The following is a 19,168-nucleotide window of genomic DNA, read 5'->3' on the forward strand; positions in this document are numbered from 1 at the left end:
CCCATTTATAGATACGTTTGTGATCGTGTTTATTGACGACATCTTGATCTACTCAGAGAGTCCTGAGCAGCATCAAGAACATTTACATATCATTTTGAGTATACTTCGTGAGCATCGGTTGTTTGCCAAGTTCTCTAAGTGCGAGTTTTGGCTTGAGCAATTTATGTTTCTGGGTCACGTGATATCCAAGGACGGAGTGTCAGTTGATCCAGCGAAGGTTGAAGCAGTTTTAGGTTGGAAACAACCTCAGAATGTTTCAGAGATTTGCAGTTTTCTCATATTGGCAGGATATTACCGATGATTCATCCAAGACTTTTCGAGGATTGCTTTACCATTGACAAAGCTTTTGTGTAAGGGCATCAAGTTCAAGTGGAATAGCGCTTGTGAAGATAGTTTCTAGATCTTGAAGTCAAAGCTGACAACCTCACCGATGTTAGCTTTACCCTTGGGCAGAGGTGGTTTTGTGGTGTACACGGACGCCTCTACTACAAGATTGGGTTGCGTGCTAATGCAGCACGACAGGGTGATTGCTTATGCTTCTAGATAGTTGAAGATTCACGAGAGGAATTACCCGACACATGATTTAGAACTAGCAGCGGTTGTGTTTGCTTTGAAATCTTGGCGACATTATTTATATGAAGAATCGTTCGAGGTCTTTTCAGACTACAAGAGTCTCAAGTATTTGTTCTCTCAGAAGGAGTTGAACATAAGACAACGACATTGGCTCGAGTTTATCAAGGATTATGACTTTACGTTGTCTTACCATCCTGGTAAGGCAAACGTAATGGCATATGCACTTAGTCGCAAGTCGAGTGGTATTCTGGCTAGTCTCGTGTGGAGCCAGAAACTGATTAAAGATTTCGTAGTTTGGAAGCCTTTTTCAGTTGGTGGCGGATCGATCAGACTGTCTGGTCTGACTATTCGATCAAAGTTTTTGCCTAGAATTGTGAAGGCTCAGAAGCTTGATGACCAGTATGGTAAGTTTCTAGCCCTGGCAAGACAAGAAGATACGTTCTTTAGTGTGTCAGATGATGGCAGTATTTGTATGAGAGATCGACTTTGGGTTTCGAGTGACACTAAGCTGAAGAAAAAGATTCTTGATGAAGCTCACATGTCAAGATATACGATTCATCCAGATGGAACGAAAATGTTTAAGGATTTGCAACAAAAATATTGGTGGAACGGTATGAAGCGCGAGATAGCAGCGTATATTGCGAGATGCTTGACTTGTCAGCTAGTCAAGGTGGAACACCAGCGTCCTGGCGGTTCCATGAAGAGAATTGAGATTCCTCAGTGGAAGTGGGAAGATGTTACGATGGATTTCGTGGTAGGTTTGCCGCAGACAAGACATAAGCATGATGCGATTTGGGTAGTCGTGGACAAACTCACCAAGTCTGCCCATTTCTTACCTATCAAGATCAGTCAACCTCTTGAGAATTTAGCTGACCTATATGTTAGAGAGATCGTACGATTGCATGGTGTGCCAAGATCGATTATTTCTGATCATGATCATCGGTTCACATCACAACTGTGGGGTCAATTGCAGTCTGCTTTGGGTACGAAGTTGAAGTTCAGTACGACTTTTCACCCTCAAACGGATGGACAATCCGAGCAGACTATTCAGATGTTAGAAGACATGTTCCGAGCCTGTATGCTCGATTGGAAGGGTAAATGAGATTCACACCTGTGTTTGGTTGAATTTTCATACAATAACAGTTATCACGCCAGTATCGGGATGGCCCCATACGAAGCATTGTATAGGAGACATTGCCGATCACCGTCTTATTGGGATGATATCAGCGAAAGATCTAGAGAATCGCCGATTGTTCTTCAGCACTACACTCAGCAAGTGCAGAAGATCCGAGAACGTTTGAAGGCAGCGCAAGATAGACAGAAAAGTTATGCCGATAAGAGACGATGTGAGTTATCATCCAAAGTTGGTGACATGGTTTTTGTCAAAGTTTCACCGACCAAGAGTGTGTTCTGTTTTTGGTAAGAAAGGGAAGTTGAGTCCTAGATACGTTGGACCATTCGAGATTTTAGCGAGGATCAGTGAAGTGGCATATCTTGTTGAGCTACCTCAACAGTATGCCCACATTCACAATATTTTTCATGTGGCGATGCTAATGAAGTACATTCCTGACCCATCACACATCATTCGTTACGAAGATGTGGAAGTGCAGTAAGATCTGACTTTGACGGAACGGCCTATAGAGATTGTCGATCGACGAGATCAAGTTCTGCATACTAAGACTATTTCGCTAGTTAAAGTACGTCGGCAGCACCATGGCATCGAAGAATGCACATGGGAACCTGAAGCAAGCATGAGAGAGAAGTATCCAGATCTTTTTGTAACCTGATTTGGGTGATTTCGCAGACGAAATTCTTTTCAAGGACGGGAGGATGTAAGGTCCACGATGATTATAAGGTAATAGTATGCGAAGTAATGTTGTGAATGAAAATTTTCTTGTTTGATTCGCGAGTTCTTCATTTTTTGTACCTTTGTGGAGATACAAGTCAAAAATCATGTGAGTTCAAAATAAATAGCAATTGAGGAAAATCTATGACGAATTAACCTCTGAAATCTTTAGGGCAAGTTTATGATGCGTATATTTGGGTTGTCCCCGAATTTGAGGCCCGAACGACAAAAAAACATTGTCAGTGCATGTGACTCATGAGAGATCGCTTAGAGAATTAGCGAGGGTCCGAACGAGAGCCATATCATAAGAAGAGGAGATTTTCCTATTGGTTAAGCTTTGGAAGGCTAATTACATTAAAAATATAAAATAAAAAAAATATACATGATTTAGAACAATTAAAATTCATTTTATAAAAAGAGTGGTAAAAAGTTATTCTTCTTTTTGTTGGTCAAGGGTCGACCAAGTCCATGGTCGACCACCTAGGACCCATGTTGGACGACCATGGCCATGAGACCAGCTGGTCAAATTGACCAGCTGGGAGGATGGCAGTCTCGTAAGATGTTAAAAAATGAAATCCAAGGGAGGGCCACGATTGGTGCTACCCAAATAAAAAAAATAAAATGTATTTAGGAAAAGAGGAGGGGTGGTCGACCATCCTCTCTTGGAAGGTGCGTGGAGGCTATAATGACTTTGGGAGGAGTCATTGGCCTTGGGATACAAGGAAATCACAATGACTCTTCCCAAGAGGAGGGGTCATTATGAGGCTTGAGACACCTCATTAGGTGCATGGGGCGGCAGCCCCATGGCACCCTTGAAAATTTTAAAAGTCTTTTCAAATTCTTAGAGATGAGTGGAGGAGCTGGGCAGCAGTGGGGAACCGTGACCCACTCCCAGCCCCTCATCTAGGTGGAGTGAATCCCCACCGTCCATCTCACACCTACCCACCTTTAAAACCTTCTTTGTAAAAATTGAGAGCTCTAAAAGGGGCAATTTTTTTTCCTTTAGACTCTCTCTCTCTCTCATTCTCTCTTCTCTCACACTCTCCATCCATGGGGTGTGGTTCAGCCATTGTTGGAGGAAGACCCTTGCATCCGTGGCATCCATCTTCTTCCAAGCTTCTAAGGTGAAGCTTCAATGCATATTTCTCTTATACTTGTTCTTGTTGGAAAAAGGAAAAGCAAATGTATGTATGCTTGTGCATACGGGTTGATGCATGAAGCCAAGGGGGTCGGTGGCATCCATGCATGCACGTCCCTTGGCGGAGTTAGACGGGTTATTTCTTTCTCTTGCAAAGCATCTCTCTCTCTCCCAGTCCATGGAAATCGAGGGTGTACAATGAATCGCGGGTTGCTGACTTGTATTCATGTTGATTCCTTCTTTTGTAGCTTAAAAGCCTCATCCAAATTCTTTTTTTTTTGCTAGCCTTTCAAAAAAAAAAACAATAATTTTTGTTGGTCTGCTCCTTATCACAGCCCTTGCACACACACTCACACCCACCGAATATGGTTCGGCTAGTCAATATGACTGCACTAGTTTTGATTTCTTTGCTTGGACGGTCCCCCTATTGGGACCGACCAGTTAAGTGCTCCATGGTCCGAGCTAAGCTCGACCAGAGGCACCTTGTTTTCTTGGCCATGGAGGGCCTCACTATATATATATATATATTCTTTTGGGTGTTTGGCGTGTAGTAGACCACCGGGTACCAAAGGCACCTGGATGGTCTAGCCGAATGGGCGGACTTGTAGCAGGCACCCGACCTTTTCGGCAGGTTGGTCTGAGCCCATGGGCTCAGACCTCTGAGTCTGGGTGGTCATGTGGTCTGGTCCAACGGACCAGACCCTTGATATGTTCATTCTTTTCTTTTTTTGGGTGCTATGGCACCTTGCGGGTTGCTTTGAGGAGCTGGGTTCAGACCCAATCCCAAGAGATTTGGGACTGGCACTGCCTCTCTTAAAGCCATGACCAGGGCCTCGGAGTGGCCTGGGTCCCGTCTGGGAGATGGGTTCTCAGCCCATCTGTTTTTGCTTGGCGCGTCGAGTCACCCAGAGCCAAGAGCCAAGGGCACCCAGGTTGGCCAAGCCCTTTGGGGGTCTGGTCTGGACTTTTGGTTCAAACCAGAACCATTGTTGTGACCCTTTGGTCTCGTCCCAGGGGCCCGACCTGAGTCACAACATGGTTGGCCCAGCCTTGACCTCAAGGCAGCCGCTTAGGTGCAGGCTGCTCGAGAAATTTCTGTCGTTGGAGCCCCGTTGTACCTCCTTGGGGACTGGTTTGAACCGTGGGTTCAGACCTTACCTCCCAGCACACGGCGTGGTCTGGTCCAAAGAACCAGACCTATGACAGACTTTTCTCCTATTTTACCTTGGCGCTGTGACGCCTCCTTGGGGTTAGCAGCCTTGGTTGCCCATTTCAGGTTCACCCGATTTACCCAAGAGTCTGGACTGTGGGTTCAGACCAAGACTCTTGACAATCCTAGTGGTCTGATCCGGAGGACCAGATCCGCATACTCCTAGCCCCTTGTTTGCAGCATGACCACAATAGGCTATCGGGTGCCAATTACACCCAGGTCCCTTGCAATTTTGGTGCCCCATTAGCTTGCTCTCACCATCGGCTCCTTGGTGATGGAAGGTGAAAGTTAGCCAAAGGCTCCTTGGTGATAGCTAGAGAAACAAAGACATGTTTCATTTGCACTTTGCAAGCGAAGATCTGCAAGAGTGGTGTGAATATTGTGGAGAATGGCTCGTTCATAGAGTTATGGCATAGAAGGCTCGGGCATATGAACGAGAAGAGACTGCAAGTCCTAGTTAAGAAAGAACTCCTGGTGGGTGCAACAGGCACATCTTTAGAACCTTGTGTTTATTGCTTCCATGGTAAACAGAACAGAGTTTCCTTCCATAGAAGCATTGCATATAGAAAGAGCTCATATTCTAGATCTCGTACATTCTGATGTGTGTGGACCTTTGAAGGTTAAGACACTTGGTGATGCATTATATTTTGTGACTTTCATAGATGATCACTTTAGGAAAGTTTGGGCTTATACACTGAGAACTAAAGAACAAGTTCTAGATGTATTCAAGCATTTTTTGACCATAACTGAAAGAGAAACTGGCAGGCAGTTGAAGTGTGTTCACTCGGATAATGGTGACGAATACATTGGGCCATTTGATCAGTATTGCACCAATCATGACATCAAGCATGAAAGAACTGTGAGGATGACACTTCAACAGAATGGGGTTGCTGAGAGAATGAATCACAACATTCTTGAGAGAGTCAGATGTTTGCTGTCACACGCAAAATTGTCAAGATCTTTCTGGGGTGAGGCAATGAGGATAGCAATTGATCTTATCAACTTGTCTCCTTCTATTCCTTTGAAGAGAGATGTTCTAGAGAAAGTTTGGACAAGGAAAGAACCTTCCTATGGACACTTAAGAGTGTTCGGTTGTAGAGCATTTATTCATATTCCGGAGGAGAGGTCCAAGCTTGATCCAAAAGTCAAGCAGTGCATATTCTTTGGCTATGCCCATGAAGAATTTGGCTACAGACTGTATGACCCTGTTGATAAGAAGGTGGTCAAAAGTCGAGATATTGTCTTCTTGGAAGATCAGACCATTGAAGACATTGGTGAGTCTGAGCCATCAGAGTCCAGTAAAGGTGATCTTGTTGACATAGATTCCCTTAATGCACCGACTATTCTGGATTTTGTAGAGGAGATGCCACCTCCTCATAATGATGTAGAGGAAGGAAGTGTTGAGTCAGAAATTGAGAAAGAGCACACACCCCAAGAGCCACTTCCTCATACTCTGATAAGGAGATCCACTAAAGAGAAACAACCATCCAGGAAATACTCATCAAATGAGTATGTGATGATTATAGATCAAGGTGAGCCAAAAACTTTTGAAGAAGTTTTGGAGGATGAAAACAAGTCTGAGTGGTTTAAAGTAATGAAAGAGGGAATGGATTCATTGCATGAGAATCACACCTTTGATCTGGTAAAGACACCTAAAGGGAAGAAGGTGTTGAAGAACAAGTGGGTTTTCAAGCAGAAGACTGATGGGAACAACTCTCAACCTAGATACAAGGCACGACTTGTAGTGAAAGGTTTTGCTCAAGAGAAGGGAGTTGACTTTGATGAGATCTTCTCACCAGTTGTAAAGATGTCCTCCATCCGAACTATACTCGGTATAGATGCAAGCATGAATTTAAAAGTTGAGCAGCTTGATCTGAAAACTGCATTTCTGCATGGTGACTTGGAAGAAGAAATTTATATGGAGCAACCTGAGGGCTTCATTAACAAGGATAAAGAGCACTTAGTCTGCAAGCTGAAGAAGAACTTGTATGGATTGAAACAAGCACCAAGACAGTGGTACAAGAAGTTCAATTTTTTCATGACTGAGCATGGATATTCAAGAACCTCCACAGACTATTGTGTGTTTGTGAAGAAATTTCCAGATGGTAATTTCACCATTCTCTTGCTTTATGTGGATGATATGTTGATTGTAGGCCAAGACATCAGCAGGATAAGCAAGCTAAAGTTAGAGCTGAGTGAGACCTTTGCCATGAAGGATTTAGGTCCAGCAAAGCAGATTCTTGGGATGAGAATCATTCGTGATAGATCACATGGGTTGATTTGGTTATCTCAAGAGAAGTATATCAGAAAGGTTCTTGAGAGATTCAACATGAACAAAGCAAAGCATGTTAATTGTCCACTTGCAGGTCATTTCAAACTTAGCTCAAGTCAATGTCCTGCAAATGATGAAGAAGAAATCGAGATACAGAAAATTCGTTATGCTTCGACAGTAGGTTCGTTGATGTACTCGACCAGACATAGCTCATGTTGTTGGAATTGTTAGTCAATTTCTGTCAAATACAGAGAAAGAACACTAGGCAGCAGTGAAATGGATTCTGAGGTATCTTCAGGGCACTTCGAAATTGAGTCTGTGCTTTGGAAATGGTGAACCTATTCTTGATGGGTTCACAAATTTTGATATGGCTGGTGATATAGACAGTAGAAAGTCTACTTCTGGGTATTTGATTATTTTTGTAAGGGGAGCAATTGAGTGATAGTCAAAATTACATAAATGTGTAGCTCTCTTCACTATAGAAGTCGAGTTCATAGCCATTACAGAAGCCAGTAAGGAATTGTTGTGGGTGAAAAACTTTTTGCAAGAGTTGGTCTTGAAGTAAGAAGAGTATGTTCTTCACTGTGATAGCCAGAGTGTGATTCACTTGAGTAAGAATTCTTCGTTTCATTCAAGATCAAAATATATCGATGTTCGATACCATTGGATTCGAGATGTCTTGAATGAAAAATTGTTGCAACTGGAGAAAGTGCATACTGATGAAAATACATCAGATATGTTGACCAAGTCATTGCCCAAGGACAAGCATGCGAAGTGTCGATTCCTAGCAGGAATGGAAGAATCTTCCACATAAGTCGGGAAGGGAAAGAATTGTTGGGTTTCCCTCCTTTGTGGGTTCCATTGGTTCGATGCACATTCAGTATCGCTGCAGAATTCCAAGCACGACGCTTGAACTTTTCCAGGACGATTTGGAGTATTCGGTGGATAGCGATTTGTAGAAGTCCTCTAAGCTGAATAACGATTCGGCTGTTCAAAGTTTGAGGTTCAGCGATTTATCGATGATAATTTATGGTGAGTGCCTTCAGCTGCATAGCGATTTGTGGTTAGCATTATGTGCTTCAGTCGAATGACGATTTGTGGTATCGCTGCATAGCAATTTGTGGTATCGCTGGATAGCGATTTGTGATAAGGCGCTTCAGGCACATCGTAAGTTATGCAAGACGTTTAGTCTTCTGCATTAAATGTGGGCCTTTTCCTCTATTTAAGGGATGGATGAGAGACAGATCAGAGTAGCGCAGCAGAGCAAAAAGCAAAAGAGAGAGAAAAACTCTTTTAGGGAACCGAAAGGGTGTGGAAAGAACAAAGCAAGAAGTGTTGTTGCACTTCTTTCAGGACAGCTTCGTAGAGCTGGTTCTTTAGATCGTTTGTTCTTTGTTCTTTGTTCTTTGTTCTTTGTTCTTTGTTCTTTGTTCTTTGTTCTTTGTTCTTTGTTCTTTGTTCTTTGTTCTTTGTTCTTTGTTCTTTGTTCTTTGTTCTTTGTTCTTCAGTGCGGTATATCTTCTTTGTTCATTTTGTTACACCTTTGTGTGTTTGTAAGGCTTATGCCTTTTGGCCACTTTGTAATCTTTGTTTGAAGATAATGGAAGGTGTTGACCTATCGGTCGCCGTGGACATACCTCATCTTGAGGGAACCACGTAAATCTTTGTGTGTTTTTATTTCCGCTGTTGGTTTTTTATTTTTGTATTTTCTTCCACTATCATCGTTGTATTGCCTCCATCGATTCACACTTGTGGGAAAGCCAGTTTTTTTCAACAATTTCTTTTAGACAAACAGATGCCTTCTTGAGATCGGGCGACTTCAGTTCCAAGAAAGTACTTGAGAACTCCCAAATCATTTATATGAAATTTGAGACTTAAGTAGTTCTTAAAATGAGCAATAATGTCCTCATCATTCTCGGCGATAATGAGATCATCAATGTATACTAAGATGGCCAAAAACTTGCTGCTTCTTTTGTATGTGAACATAAAATAATCGACCTTTGACTAAAGAAATCCATATTCAACTAAGGCGTGAGCAAATTTAGCAAACCAGTTTCTTAATGCTTGTTTAAGCTCGTACAAAGACTTGTTTAGTTTGCACACAAGGGATGACTCCTCATGAGAAAAATCAGGTGATAATGACATATACACTTCTTCGTGAAGATCTCCACGAAGAAATGCATTATGAACATTCATATGATGAAGAGACAAATTTTGAACTGCAACAATGACAAGCAAGCATCGAACTGTAACAAGTTTGGCAACATGAGCGAAGGTCTCATGATAATCTATAACTTCTTGTTGTGAGAATCCCTTAGCAACAAGGCATGCTTTATACCTCTCAATGGAGCTGTTTGCCTTATACTTCACCTTATAAATTCATTTGCACCCAATAGGTTTACCTTTAGGTAAGGTGGTTAGAGTCCATGCATTGTTTTCGTCCAATGCATGGATTTCTGCAGCCATGGCATCATGCCAACACACTTCTTTAACAGCTTGACTAAAGGAAGTGGGCTCAAGTGTGGTGGATATGGCAATAAGAAATTCTAAATGCAAAGGTGAAAATTTATCAAATGAGACAATTTTGAAGAAGGAAGTGAGTACCTTTGGAAGAGCTTGGCCTTGAAAATGGCATTCACGTAGGTGAATAAGCAATAGAGCAGTAAAAATCCTTCAATAGCATTGATGGTTGATGTTCTCTTAAAGAACATCTTAGGACGGGTTATGCTGGTTGACTTTCAAAAGAATTGTGGTCAATAATGGTGTCCTCATGGTTAGCAGGTTCTTGGATTTGTTTATAAGGATGGTGTGACTGAGAAATGGTCATTCCTTAAACTTTCGGTAATGAGCATTGGCACTACGGGTGTTGCATCTAACTCTTTCATCATATGAAATGGGAAAATACTCTCACGAAACATGACATCATGACTAGCAAAGAGTACTTGAGATTCAAGGTCATAGACTTTGTATGCTTTTTTAGCAAAAGAATACCTAAAAAACACGCATTTTCATGCTCGATGATCAAATTTAGACTTATTATGGTTTAAATTTATAGCATAGTATAAGCATCCAAAAACTTTTAAATGACCAAAGATTGGCCTTTTGTGGAAGATACGCTCAAATGGAGTTTGTCCGTTTAATCGTAGAGAATGAGTATGATTGATGAGATGAGTAGCGGTAAGAACATATTCGCCCCAGAATTTGAGTAGCAAATTGGCCTAGAATTGTAGAGCACATACAACTTCTAATAAATGACAATGCTTTTACTCTACCACCCCATTTTGTCGTGGTGTGGCAACACAACTATATTGGTGGACAACCCCATTATCAGAAAGAAATAACTGCATATCTTGAGGAAAAAATTTAGTGCCATTTTCAGATCATATGCTTTGGCCTATGAGTCTGGTACTGAGTGCGAGTCATATTGAAGAAGGATTTGAGTAACGACTTGGTCTCGTGTTTGTGTCTCATAAGATACACCTAGGTACATCATGAATAATCATCGAATAAAGTAAGAAAGTAATGTGCTCCTGAGAGAGAAAAATGAGAGTACGGACCCCATATATCACACTAAATTAATTCAAAGGTAGATAAAGTAAAAATACCACCAGCAATAAATGGAAGTCTAGCTTGTTTGGCTAGCGGACAAATATGACAATGACAATAGAATCATAATCTCTAAACAGGTTCATACGAGATAGAGAAGGATGTCCCAACCTCTAGTGCCATAGGTCAAACTCAGTTTTTTGGAAGGTCAAGGCTGATGGTGGGGTTGCTGGATGCTTGAGAGTAGTAAAGTTCATTCCTCTCTTTACCTGCTCCAATAGTCATCTTCGTAGCCAGGTCCTGTATGACATATGAATGAGGATAAAAAGTGACAGAACAATTCAAAGATTTAGTTAGCTGGCTAACTGACAAGCGGTTGAACTTTAAGGATGAAATATATAAAACTTTGTCTAGAACAATTTTGGACGAAATGGATGCAGACCCTCCTATATGTGACATAATAACAGAATTTTCATTTGGGAGTTTAACAGGTAATATGCGAGAATGTGACTGAACTTTGGAAAACAAGTCTAATGAGGAGGACATATGTTCACTAACTCCAGTGTCTATGATCCACTAGGAAGATGACATATTAGGGGTAAGTGACAGACTTGCAAAATTGATAGACGGGTTGTTCTGCATATCCTTGATGAGTGAGCGGAGCTGTCAGCATTCTTCCAATGTGAGAACAGATTCTGAAGTATTGGCTTCTTTTTCATCATTATCTTTGTCTACAGATGGAGTAGCTACACCATTGGCACTGGGAGATGAGTGATTTTGTTTGGAAAACCAATGACCTTGAGGGTATCTATGTAATTTGAAGCACTTCTATTTTGTATGAACGACAAATGCAACACGATGAGCAACAACAGGGATGGGGACACATGCCTTAACAATGCTTTTCTTCTTGATGAACTAAAGAGTGCCTTAGCTATGGTCGGAAGTGGGTCCATCAATGGAATTTGCCCACGAACAACATTGAATGTGGCATTCAGTCTCATAAGGAACCGAATGACTCTTATTTTGTTGTTGGTCCACATCCGATTTCATGTCTCCACAAGTACACGTTAGAGGAGAGATATAAGTTGCAACCTCATCCCAATAACTTTTCAACTTAATGAAATATAAGGTGACAACATTGTTCTCTTGTTGGTGATGACTTATGGCCACTTCAAATATGATAGATTCAAGGTGCATTGCTTTGCTTTGAGTAAACCATTCTTTGAGGTCTGTCAAGACCTCTTTGGTGGTAGACGCATATATCACACTTCATCCATATCTCTAGAAATTGTGTTTAGGATCCATGACAGGATCATGAGATTGCATCTCATCCATAGAGGATATTCGGGGGCGAAATATCAGGTTGAGGTATTGAACCATCAACAAATTCAAGTTTGTTCTTGGCACTTAGCGCCAAAATCATGGCATGACTCCATGTCAAGTAATTGTCGCCATTAAGCAATTGAGACACTAGAATAATCTCTGGGTTGTCTGAGAGATGAACAAAGAAGGGACTTGAAACATAAGACAACGATAATGTCTCTTATGTAGATTGTCCCCCTATCATGAAGGCTAGGCTGAGCTTGCAGATCTGAACAAAATCAGGTGAGGTTTTGATCACAACAACGATATTGAGCTGCCAAGATGTGCAGCTGGATTGTATCCACGTACACTCCCCACACTAATGTAGACTATAATGTCTAAGCAGTAAAAGGGCAGTCTGCAGAAAAAAAGTAGTAGACTATGGTGATTGCGATAGATGGAGGCAATCTACAGAAAAAAACATAGATGATAGCAGCTGCCATGGATGGATCTCGTCTGCTGTTCTACACTACCCAGTCGTGCAGTGATGATCTACAGATACCACTAGGAAAACACCTTCAGATGAGATGGAGAATCATGTCTGAAGTTCTACACTACTCGGTAGTGTAGTAATGATCTGCACTACACGTCTGTAAACTTGACTAGCAGCGAGAACAACAGCGCGCGGAAGAAGAATGTACCAAACGATCAAGCGAAGGCACAAGCTAGGACAGACTCACAAGATTCGAGCCAGCTTTGATACCATGTGAAGCTGCAGACCTCGAGCTGCAAGTGGAGTTGTAGAACCACGAGGGATGCAGCAGAAGAAAAACTGAGAAGGGAAAAAATGTATTTTTCATGTCGAATGAGAGGTTTTCCCCCATCTTATATAGATACAATCCCTCATTTTATGGGATGAAACCAAACAAAAAGGATTACAATGATCAATCCCATGATTTATGAGATGAGAAAGAATAAAGAAAAAATTTCTTTCAAAAAGAAAGAATAAAAAATTTTACAACATAAAAAACAAATGAGACTTCTCAAATGTCTCTCTCTTGCCAAACGTATTCACGATAACGTGAACATGATAACCATAATCGTCAAATGTGTTTCTCTCTTGCCAAACGTGTTCACGATAACCATAATAACCATAACAGTAACAGGTTGTCAGACTGCCAAATGCGTCTCTCTCTTGCCAAACATGTTCACGATAACGTGAACACGAAGACCATTGTAAACAGCTTGCCAAATGTGCACGATAACGCATGTGAACACTATAATGCATCACAACAGTTTAACTTTGATGCTTACAACTTCCATGATTCAGACGAGAGGATGTGATGTGACTGCAGCCTCAACTGAATTGATATTTAAGCATGCCAAGATTCTGTGATAGTAATATTTCAATGATTTTGCAGATGAGGGATCAACAAAAGAGATTTGCATACGAGGGATCATCATGAGAGGATGTCTAAAAATAAGAATTCTATTTACTTTGGATGATGATGATTTCAGTGAAAAGTCCAGTCTAGGAATCTTTTCTTGTTAGAGAAGGAAAAGGGATTGAACTTTGTTGGGTATCTTGTGGAGAATGCTTTTTTTGACATATGGAGGTTCGGTTCAACTTGGGGTAAAGTGAAACGATGGTGGTTATTATTCCTCTGTTCTATACGAGCTTGTAACTCTTACTTTGATGTGTGCATTATTTACCTTTTGTTCTCAATGTAAACTTGAGGAGTGAGATCAATATACAATAATTCTTAGTTCACATAATTTTTTTTGGATAATGACATACTACTAATTTGATGCATTTTCTTAAAAAAACTATAATTTTTTATATTCTCTCCATGTGCAAAATCACGAATATCTAGATTTAAAAAGACCTTTTTATCATTCGCACATGCAAACTTCCTCTTATATATGCAAACATTTTTCCAAAATATATGATTATTTTTTGCAGAACAGTATCTGTTATCAGATCTGTATCTCTCTAATTCGATGTCAAAAACTTTTATTTTTATAGTCATTGAGACACAACCCTATAACTTTCATGTTTTGAGTCAGAACCAAAAACCTCTTTAGGATTATTATTTTTGAGTTTTAAAACTTAAATAAAAACATGTTCTGCAGACTAGAACAACCGAATAATGGGTAGTTTCAAAGGACGATTCATCCCCAAAAATAAAAGATTCCAACAAAATACAAAGAAGAACAAAGAAACTAGCTAGACATAAATACCTTTCAAACAATACTTAATTTGCTGAAAAACGATGAAGGACACTGAGATACAACCTCGACAATGTTTTTAAAACTTGAAAAAGTTCTCATAAAATATATGTTGATTTGAGGAAGCCCGCATAAAATATATGCAAAATTTCTCAAGTCTGCATAAAATATATGTACACTTGAGGAAGCCTACATAAAATATATGCGAACTTTCTCAAGTCTGGATAAAATATGCAGACTTGAGGAAGTTCACATAAAAATATATGGAGACTTGAGGAAGTTTGCATAAAATATGTGCGAACTTCCTCAAGTCTGCATATATTTTATGCGAACTTAAGAAAGTCCACATATATTTTATGTGAACTTCCTCAAGTTAGCATATATTTTATGCAGACTTTTTCAGGTCCGCATATATTGTATGCAAATTTCTTCAAGTCCTCATATATTGTATGCAAACTTTTCAAGTCCGTATATATTTTATGTGAACTTCCTCAAGTTTTAGAAATATTGTCGGAGTTGTATCTCAACGCTCCTTCATCATTTTTTAGCAAATCAGGTATTGTTGAAAAGGTATTTTTGTCTAGTTTCTTTGTTTTCTGTATTTTTCTGGATCATTTATTTTTTGAGTCAAAACATCACCTAAAACAACTCATTATTTGGTTGTTCCAGTCTTTAGAGCATGTTTCTATTCTAGTTTTGAAACTGAAAAACGAAAACCCTAGAGGGGTTTTCAATTCTGACTCAAAACATAAAAGTTATAGGGTTGTATCTCAGCTTTACAACGATTATTAAAACAAAAGTTTTCGATGTTAGATAAAAAAGATACAAATCCTAACACCGAGATTGTTCTGCAAAAAATAGTCACATATTTGAGATAAAGTTCACGTATATAGGAGAAAGTTCGCATGTGCAAAAAGTAAAATTGTGTTTTTAAATCCAGATATTTGCAATTTTGGACATGAAGAGAATATAAAAAATGGTAGGGTTTTTAAAAAAACACATCAAATTATTTATAAAGTATGGTCATTTTTTCATTTTTTCATTTTTTTTGTATGACGAGGAACCCTTACCAAGGAAAACCTTGAGTGGGGCCCCATGACCACCCTGCATTACCTGGCTCACCTCTGAAAGCTGGGGACACACCCCTGCGCCAGTGAAGTTTAAGTATACTTAATCACATCTGTCTCACCCACGGGCAGCTTTTCTAGTATTAGAACTATATACAGAAGCTATACACCAATTACATTAAAAAATTAACAGATGGGTGACATCCCAATTGTCGGGTATGTTGTTTCCAGCGTAGCCGATTCGGATCTCGACTTCTCGTTATCGAGTTGAAATCCTGCATTCTTTAATGCCTCCGATGATGTCTGGGTTTTTCTGGTATGCAGAAACTGCCTGGGCCACCCTATATCATTTGTGATTTTGGATATTCCAAGATGTTGGCCCATCGATGGTTGTAATAGTAATCAGAATTCTCCAAGGATCAACGTAGGACTTGAATGTGTGTCCCTCCCCCAAGGGCCATGAGATGTGGCGTTGGATGTACTTCCAATCCCAGAGGTGGAATTGTCTTTTAGGCTATGTTTGGGAGCCTTGCATTGGGATGGACACGTGGTTTCAGTGTGTTGCCAAAATCTTGTTTGGTCGATCTGTGATGTTGAGAGATGGAGTTGCCAATAACATCCTCGTGTTGAAATCTGGTGTTAGGGCTGCCAACACCATTCTCAATGCATTGTTTTAGCAACACCACTGCTCCCAAACAGCAAAAGAGTACTAGAATATCATGAAACCACAACACAACCTCCAATGCAATGACAAAAAATCGATACGCTTCACCCCTCAATCGATATTTTTTAATAAATGTAAAAAGGTACTAAAATTTATTTTTTAATATTATTTAATGGTCTTAACATGTGTCACATTATGATTAACACATAATATTTTTTTACCGATACAGCTGAATCGGTGGTCAAAAGATTCAGGGTTGATACCAAGACTGACAACATTGCTCCAATGAATTGCCTCGACCGAGTGCTAGCTTTACCCTCTATGCCTAAAGGATTTATTATTTTATCACCCTTTCATTGCATATGATTTGTTAAGTTTTTGTGAAACTAGCAGTCATTCTATTAAAAATCAACCTTTTGACATAAGTGCAGGTATGAAGATACATTGCAGCAAAGTCATTCGTTGTTCCCATTAATGCGTATGAATTAAGTAAATCTTTGGAGTTCTACACTTGGGCGGTAGTTTGCAAGCTTCCCAATAGAATATTTTCGTTTGTAGTAGTTTTGTGGTAGAGATTGTGATGACAGTGGGAAGGAAATTCAACTCTTGAACAGCCAATTCTTTTATCATATGCCAAAAGGGATACAAGTTACCCAATAGGTGCTCACGTATGTGTCGGTTTAGTAGCTACTTACATTCAAGATCCCAATTTGAATCATTAACTTGCTTGAGGTTTGTTTTGGAGCTAGCCTTTTTGTGGAAGGAGAACGAGGGGCCAGGAAGATGCATCTCATCAAGTGAAATGCCTTCTACAAACCTAAAGAGAGAGGGTGGTTGCATCATGTAGGGTTGAAGAAACTTCAAGAAATTAGTAAGGCGTTCATTACTAAGTCTGCTCTTGACATACCAAGGGCTCCGCTTGTTTGGTAGGAGCTGTTAGTGCAGGTCCCCATGTGTTGGGGCATTGCAAGTTCAAAACCCAATGGTATGTTGTGTAACTGGTGGGGATCTGACTAACACCAGCTTGCCTTTCAAAAAAAAAGTCTGCTCTTCACATTCCATCAAGGCAATTCTTAATAAACCTAAAGAGATGGTGGTGGCAGCATGCAGGGTTGAAGAGACTTCAAGAAATTAATGAGTTAATAACTTAGTCTGTTCTTGACATTCCATCAAGGCAATTCTTGTGCTCTTCAATTCATAGGAAGAAATATCTGGAAAGGAGAAGAATATGATCTTATAAGACCATTTTCAGAGTCTCTTATTTGTGGAAAACTGTACTTTGGGGTTTCTCTAGTATCATGAATAAGCTCATGGAGAATTGGTAAAGGACTTTGAATCAAAGTTTTGGACTGATACATGGTTGGACTCCACTTTAGTCTTTTCTTTTCCCTCATGAAAAGCATGGAGGGGAGTGCAGACTTAGGAGATGTAGGCATTTCATTGATGGCCCGCCATCTAATTTCCGTTAGTGAGAGATAGAATTTAGTTTTCTCTATCGCCCTAACTAATGAAAATGGGTTTATTGTATGGGATGAGAGGAGAAATATCAGAAGTGTCCAGAAAAAAAAATCTGAAATATTGTTTGAAACAAAGGGCAAGAGGATGCATGGAGGTCTTATGTTGTATTAGTCGATCGACTCCCTGGTCAAGATAAGCTTCAATGGCAAAGAGTTGCATTTCTGAATAGGTGCCATCTTTTTTGTGTTACCAACACCAGTGGTATTTAGAGGGATCTTCCAATTGTCATTTGTATAGAATTATAGATGCACTACAAGCAGCTGTACAGCACTTCTCTTAAGCTTGTTTCTTATAATTTGTCAAACAATGATTTGATACTTCTAAGTTCTAACAATCTTCATCTCTACGCTCACATTAGCAAATCTTCTAGATATAGCGTCCAAAGGCTCATTATATCTCTTTTTTTTCTAAAAAGTATAGATCAAGCACTTAATTGCACCATTGATATTTTTGTAGACAAATCAAAAACCTTATCAAAGCTCACCCATTGAAGATTTTGCTACTTTGCAACGTTGGAAAAAATAATTCTCGAAACAGACTAATGGTTCAACAACCTCCCTGTAAACAGAGCTACGTGCCCCTTAGGCCTGGCACTAAAGTCTCCTTTTGCACTGTTCTAAATATGCAAGATTCTCCCTTGGCCATCTAGGTTATTAAAATTGAAAGTTAATTCCATCACATCAAAATTCTCTTAACATATATGTTTGCAAAACATAACAGCAACCTTCCATAATTTAAAAGTGTATAATTCATCACATTCAACTTTGGAAGGAAATAAACTTTTCGACTCCACATAATGAGTCATCACTCAATATGCATCTTGTATTGATTTTGATACTAAAATAGAATGAGCTTTGCGATTCAGTATGCATGCAACTTCATCATCCATACTTGAGAGGGTTAAGCAGCATACCTTCAAACAGTTGTGGAACTTAAAAATACAACATTTGTTCTTGGATGCTCAGTAGCCTCCTTAAGAAGGTTAAAGTTTTTCTCCCACTAACATAGTAATCCTCGACATCCATTTCCATAGGTTGTACACAGCATGGCACACATTCAAAAAGCACAATGGCAATGTAAAAGCACAAGCTGCAGAAAACATGACATGCATTAGAGATAACAGAAGCAGAACATGTATGGAAAGAGCACAAAATATTGTTGTGTGCAGAATATAAGCCGGATTAAAATTCACTGGCCTAGACCCCTCAGTTCCAAAACCAGAAGTATATCACAGCCGTGAAAATCATGATTAACAAAAAAAAACCATCTGGTAGACTAATGAAAAGATTCTGGAAAGTCATTGGTGATAAATGGGTTAAAACAGAAACCAACTTAGCTCTTGTTGCATCGATCACAGTCATGGAAGTATGATTTTCTTTAGATGGGAAACTAAAATAAAAGTAAAAGCTAGCAATGTTCTGATGATTTGTGTTAAGGAGAGGCCCATGATCCAGATCCAATATCCAGTAAAGCTCTCTAGAAGTCATGAGGATAAGTGATGTAGACCCGACCCAACTATGGGAGGTCGGTCTTGCGAATGCACGTACACGCCAAGGTGTACGATGCGGAAGCACTAAATTCTAAGTGAGAAATGAAATTCTAAAACTAATTGTTTTGTTGTTTCGAAAATAAAAACCAACCCAGACTAACTACGCTAGACTCACTAAGACCTATAGATAGGGGTATACCTATATATATTTATATATACGTATATACATACATATATATATATATATGTGTGTGTGTGTGTGTCTATATGTATATAACTATACGCTGTTGAATGCTTAAAGAAATTCCTAAAAC

The 19,168-nt window shown here is 39.8% G+C and overlaps 1 protein-coding gene across 2 annotated transcripts in view; it reads right to left on the bottom strand.

The window, feature by feature from the left end:
* Nucleotides 1-18,094: 18,094 nt before the first annotated feature.
* Nucleotides 18,095-19,168, bottom strand: part of LOC149812922 (chaperonin 60 subunit beta) — a 28,538-nt gene continuing 27,464 nt past the window's right edge. For both annotated transcript variants that reach the window (XR_016428277.1, XM_089991629.1), the window contains one exon: nucleotides 18,095-18,454. The gene's annotated coding sequence lies outside the window, so the exon portion shown is untranslated. The remainder of the gene's footprint in view (nucleotides 18,455-19,168) is intronic.

The sequence above is a fragment of the Nuphar pumila genome, chromosome 16 (genome assembly GCF_984573655.1).
Source record: "Nuphar pumila chromosome 16, dmNupPumi1.hap1.1, whole genome shotgun sequence".
Classification (NCBI taxonomy): Eukaryota; Viridiplantae; Streptophyta; class Magnoliopsida; order Nymphaeales; family Nymphaeaceae; genus Nuphar; species Nuphar pumila.